This window comes from Arachis hypogaea, chromosome 6 (genome assembly GCF_003086295.3).
Source record: "Arachis hypogaea cultivar Tifrunner chromosome 6, arahy.Tifrunner.gnm2.J5K5, whole genome shotgun sequence".
Lineage (NCBI taxonomy): Eukaryota > Viridiplantae > Streptophyta > Magnoliopsida > Fabales > Fabaceae > Arachis > Arachis hypogaea.
Window position 1 is genome coordinate 41,634,976 of NC_092041.1, and position 6,000 is coordinate 41,640,975.

Below are 6,000 nucleotides of genomic sequence, written 5' to 3' on the forward strand. Positions count from 1 at the left end.
CATTTTAATAATTTTTTCGTGACTCTACATGATCATGAACCTAATAAAACATAAAAGAACAATAAAATAAAAAATAAAATTAGATAAATAAAAATTGGGTTGCCTCCCAATAAGCACTTCTTTAATGTCAATAGCTTGACAGTGGGCTCTCATGGAGCCTCAAAAGTGATCAGGTCAATGTTGTATAGTCCCAACACCAAACTTAGAGTTTGGTTGTGGGGATTCAACAGCAAACTTAGAGTTTGGTTGTGGCCTCCCAACACCAACTTAGAGTTTGATTGTGGGGGCTCTGTTTGACTCTGTACTGAGAAAAGCTCTGCAAGCTTACTCTCCCTTGTTACAGAAGGATAGCCGTGTGCCTTAAACACAAGGTAGTCCCCATTCAATTGAAGGACTAATTCTCCTCTGTTAACATCTATCACAGCTTCTGCTGTGGCTAGGAAAGGTCTTCCAAGGATGATGCATTCATCCTCCTCCTTCCTAGTGTCTAAGATTATGAAATCAGCAGGAATGTAAAGGCCTTTAACCTTTACCAACACATCCTCTACTAATCCATAAGCTTGTCTTACTGACTTGTCTGCCAATTGTAATGAGAATAAGACAGGCTGTACCTCAATGATCCCCAGCTTCTCCATTACAGAGAGTGGCATAAGATTTATGCCTGACCCTAGGTCACACAGAGCTTTTTCAAAGGTCATGGTGCCTATGGTACAGGGTATTAAGAATTTCCCAGGATCTTATTTCTTTTGAGGTAAAGTTTGCTGAACCCATGTATCAAGTTCACTAATGAGCAAGGGAGGTTCACCTTCCCAAGTCTCATTACCAAATAACTTGGCATTCAGCTTCATGATGGCTCCTAGATATTGAGCAACTTGGTCTCCAGTTACATCTTCATCCTCTTTAGAGGAAGAATAATCTTCAGAGCTCATGAATGGCAGAAGGAGATTTAATGGAATCTCTATGGTTCTATATGAGCCTCAGATTCCTTTGGATCCTCAATAGGGAACTCCTTCCTGCTCGAGAGACGTCCCATGAGATCTTCTTTATTGGGATTCGCGTCCTCTCCCTCCTCCTTGCATTCGGCCATATTGATTATATCAATGGCCTTGCACTCTTTTTTTTTTGGATTTTCTTCAGTATTGCTTGGGAGAGTACTAGGAGGGGTTTCAGTGATTTTCTTACTCAGCTGGCCCACTTGTGCCTCCAGATTTCTGATGGAGGACCTTGTTTCATTCATGAAACTTAAAGTGGCCTTAGACAGATCAGAGACTAAGTTTGCTAAGTTAGAGGTATTCTGTTCATAATTCTCTGTCTGTTGCTGAGAAGATGATGGATAAGGCTTGATATTGCTGAGCCTATTTCTTCCACCATTATTAAAGCCTTGTTGAGGCTTTTGTTTATCCTTCCATGAGAAATTCAGATTATTTCTCCATGATGAATTATAGGTGTTTCCATAAGGTTCACCCATGTAATTTACCTCTACCATTGCAGGGTTTTTAGAATCATAAGCTTCTTCTTCAGAAGATGCCTCTTTAGTACTGTTGGATGCATTTTGCCATCCATTCAGAATTTGAGAAATCATGTTGACTTGCTGAGTCAACACTTTGTTCTGAGCCAATATGGCATTCAGAGCATCAGTTTCAAGAACTCCCTTCCTCTGAGGCGTCCCATTATTCACGGAATTCCTCTCAGAAGTATACATGAATAGGTTATTTGCAACCATGTCAATAAGTTCCTGAGCTTCTGCAGGCGTTTTCTTTAGGTGAATGGATCCATCTGCAGAGTGGTCCAATGACATCTTGGAAATCTCAGATAGACCATAATTGAATATATCTAATATGGTCCACTCTGAGAACATGTCAGAAGGACACTTTTTGGTCATCTGCTTGTATCTTTTCGAAGCTTCATAGAGGGATTCACCATCTCTTTGCTTGAAGTTCTGAACATCCACTCTAAGCTTGCTCAGCTTTTGAGGAGGGAAGAATTTATCCAAGAAGGCCGTGACCAGCTTATCCCAGGAGTTCAGGCTATCTTTAGGTTGTGAGTCCAACCATGTTCTAGCTCTGTCTCTTACAGCAAAAGGGAAAAGCATGAGCCTGTAGACTTTAGGATCTACTTCATTCGTCTTAACAGTCTCACAAATCTGCAAGAACTCAGTTAAAAACTGGTAAGGATCTTCAGATGGAAGTCCATGAAACTTGCAGTTCTGTTGCATTAGAGCAACTAATTGAGGTTTCAGCTCAAAATTGTTTGCTCCAATGGCAGGAATTGAGATGCTTCTTCCATCAAACTTGGACGTGGGTTTAGTAAAATCACCAAGCATCCTCCTTGCATTATTGTTGTTGGGTTCGGCTGCCATCTCCTTCTCTTGTTCGAAAATTTCAGAAAGGTTGCCTCTGGATTGTTGTAATTTAGCTTCTCTTAGTTTCCTCTTCAGAGTCCTTTCAGGTTCAGGATCAGCTTCAATAAGAGTGCTTTTTTCCTTGTTCCTACTCATATGAAAGAGAAGAGAACAAGAAAAGAAGAGGAATCCTCTATGTCACAGTAAAGAGGATCCTTATTATTAGTAGAAGAAGAAAAGAATAAAGAAAGGAGAATCCAAACACAAGGGTAAGGATAGAGGTGAAGAGAAGTGATTGGAGATGAAGAGAGGTGAAGAGAAGTGTTAGTAAATAAATAAATAAATAGAAGAAGATGAGAGAGAGAATTCGAAAATTAATTTTGAAAAGGAGTTAATGATTTTCGAAAATTAAAGATGAGATAGAATTAAAATTAAAATTTAAAATAATTAGCGAATTAAAAAGAAATTTTTTGAAAAAGAGGGAGGTATTTTTGAAAATTAAAGAGGGGAGAGTAGTTAGGTGGTTTTGAAAAAGATAAGAAACAAACAAAAAGTCAAATAATTAGTTGGAAGAGATATTAAAATCAAATTTGAAAAGATAAGAAGATAAGAAGTTAGATAAGATATTTTAAAATCAAATTTTTGAAAAAGATAAAATTTTGAAAAAGATATGATATAAAAGATAGGATAAGATAGATTTAATTTTTAAAGTTAAAATTAATTGCTTAACTAACAAGAAACTAAAAGATAAGATTCTAGAATTTAATGATTTAACCTTTCTTAACAAGAAATTAACAACTTCAAATTTTTGAACCAATCACATTAATTGTTAGCATAATTTTCGAAAATAAAGATAAAATTAAGAAAAACATTTTTTGAAAAACATTTTTAAAAAGAAAATTTCGAAAAATTAATAAGAAAAATGAAAAAGATTTGATTTTTGAAAAAGTTTTGAGAAGATAAGATTTCTAAAATTGAAAATTTGACTTGACTTGTAAGAAACAACTAATTTTAAAATTTTTTGACTAAGTCAACTCAAATTTTCAAAAATTAAGAAAAAGATTTTTTTTTTAATTTTTAATGATGAGAGAGAAAAACACAAATATGACCCAAAACATAAAAATTTTGGATCAAAACACAAGATGCATGCAAGAACACTATGAATGTCAAGATGAACATTAAGAACACTTTGAAGATCATGATGAACATCAAGAACATATTTTTGAAAATTTTTTTATGCAAAGAAAACATGCAAGACACCAAACTTAGAATTCTTTAATGCTTGGACTCTAACAAACAAAAAATGCATATGAAAAACAACAAAAGATACAAAACAAGAAAACATCAAGATCAAACAAGAAGACTTACCAAGAACAACTTAAAGATCATGAAGAACACTATGAATGCATGAATTTTCGAAAAATGCAAGAGATTTTTAAAGCATGCAATTGACACCAAACTTAAAAATTGACTCAAAACTCAAACAAGAAACACAAGATATTTTTTATTTTTATGATTTTATGATTTTTTTGTGTATTTTATTTTATTATTATTTTTTTCGAAAAATAGTTTTTGGGAAAAACAAAAACAAAGAAAAATTTTGAAAAATTTTTGAAAACTTTTTTGAAAAGAAAATTACCTAATCTGAGCAACAAGATGAACCGTTAGTTGTCCAAACTCGAACAATCCCCGACAACAATGGCTCCAAAGACTTGGTGCTCTCAAACATAAATCACACTTTGTCACAACTCCGCACAACTAACCAGCAAGTGTACTGAGTCATCCAAGTAATACCTTACGTGAGTAAGGGTCGATCCCACAGAGATTGTTGGTATGAAGCAAGCTATGGTCATCTTGTACAGTCAGGAAAATTCAACTATATTAAGAGATTATTGGATTTTCGAATAATAATAATAAATTTAAACAGAAAATAAAGATAGAGTTACTCATGTAATTCAATGATGGGAATTTCAGATAAGTGTATGGAGGTGCTGTGTTCCTTCCGAATCTCTGCTTTCCTACTGCTTTTATCCAATCTTTGTCACTCCTTTCTATGGCAAGCTGTATGTAGGGTATCACCATTGTCAATGGCTACATCCCATCCTCTCAGTGAAAATGGTCCAAATGCTCTGTCACAGCACGACTAATCATCTGTCGGTTTTTGATCATGTTGGAATAGAATCCCTTGATTCTTTTGCATTTGTCATCCCGCCCAGCAATCGCGAGTTTGAAGCTCGTCACAGTCATTCAATTCCAAAATCCTACTCGGAATACCACAGATAAGGTTAGACTTTCCGGATTCCCATGAATGCCGCCATCAATTATAGCTTATACCACGAAGATTCTGATTAAGGAATCCAAGAGATATGCGCCCGGTCTAAGGTAGAACGGATGTGGTTGTCAGTCACGCATTCATATGTGAGAATGATGATGAGTGTCACAGATCATCACATTCATCATGTTGAAGTGAAACGAATATCTTAGAATAAGAATAAGTCAAATTGAATAGAAAATAGTAGTAATTGCATTAAAACTCGAGGTACAACAGAGCTCCACACCCTTAATCTATGGTGTGTAGAAACTCCACCATTGAAAATACATAAGTGATGAAGGTCCAGGCATGGCCGAATGGCCAGCCCCCAAAGTATGATGTGAATTCAAAAATAAAGGAAAAGGACCCGATAAGTTGCCAAAAGACTAGATAGTCACAGACGTCTAATAAACTAGTAAAAAGTTCTATTTATACTAAACTAGCTACTAGGGTTTACAGAAGTAAGTAATTGATGCATAAATTCACTTCCGGGGCCCACTTGGTGTGTGCTTGGGCTGAGCTTGATCTATCCACGAGCTGAGGCTTCACTTGGAGTTGAACGCCAAGTTGTAACGTGTTTTGGGCGTTCAACTCTGGTTCATGACGTGTTTCTGGCGTTTGACTCGAGAATACAGCATGGAACTGGCGTTGAGCGCCAGTTTACGTCATCTAATTACAAATAAAGTATGAACAACTATATATTGCTAGAAAGCTCTGGATGTCTACTTTCCAACGCCATTGAGAACGCGCTATTTGGTGTTTTGTAGCGCCAGAAAATTCATTTTGAGTGCAGGAAGGTCAGATTCCAACAGCATCAGCAGTCCTTTGTCAGCCTCCTATCAGAGTTTTGCTCAGGTCCCTCAATTTCAGCCAGAAAATACCTGAAATCACAGAAAAACACACAAACTCATAGTAAAGTCCAGAAATGTGAATTTAGCATAAAAACTAATGAAAACATCCCTAAAAGTAACTAGATCATACTAAAAACTACCTAAAAACAATGCCAAAAAGCGTATAAAAAGATAAGAAGTTAGAAAAGATATTTTAAAATCAAATTTTTGAAAAAGATAAAATTTTGAAAAAGATATAATATAAAAGATAAGATAAAAAGATATGATTAAAATTAAAATTGATTACTTTACTAACAAGAAACTAAAAGATAAGATTCTAGAATTTAAAGACTGAACCTTTCTTAACAAGAAAGTAACAAACTTCAAATTTTTGAATCAATCATATTAATTGTTAGCATAATTTTTGAAAATAAAGATAAAACTAAGAAAAAGATTTTTGAAAAATATTTTAAAGGATTTTCGTAAATTAATAAGAAAAATGAAAAAGATTTAATTTT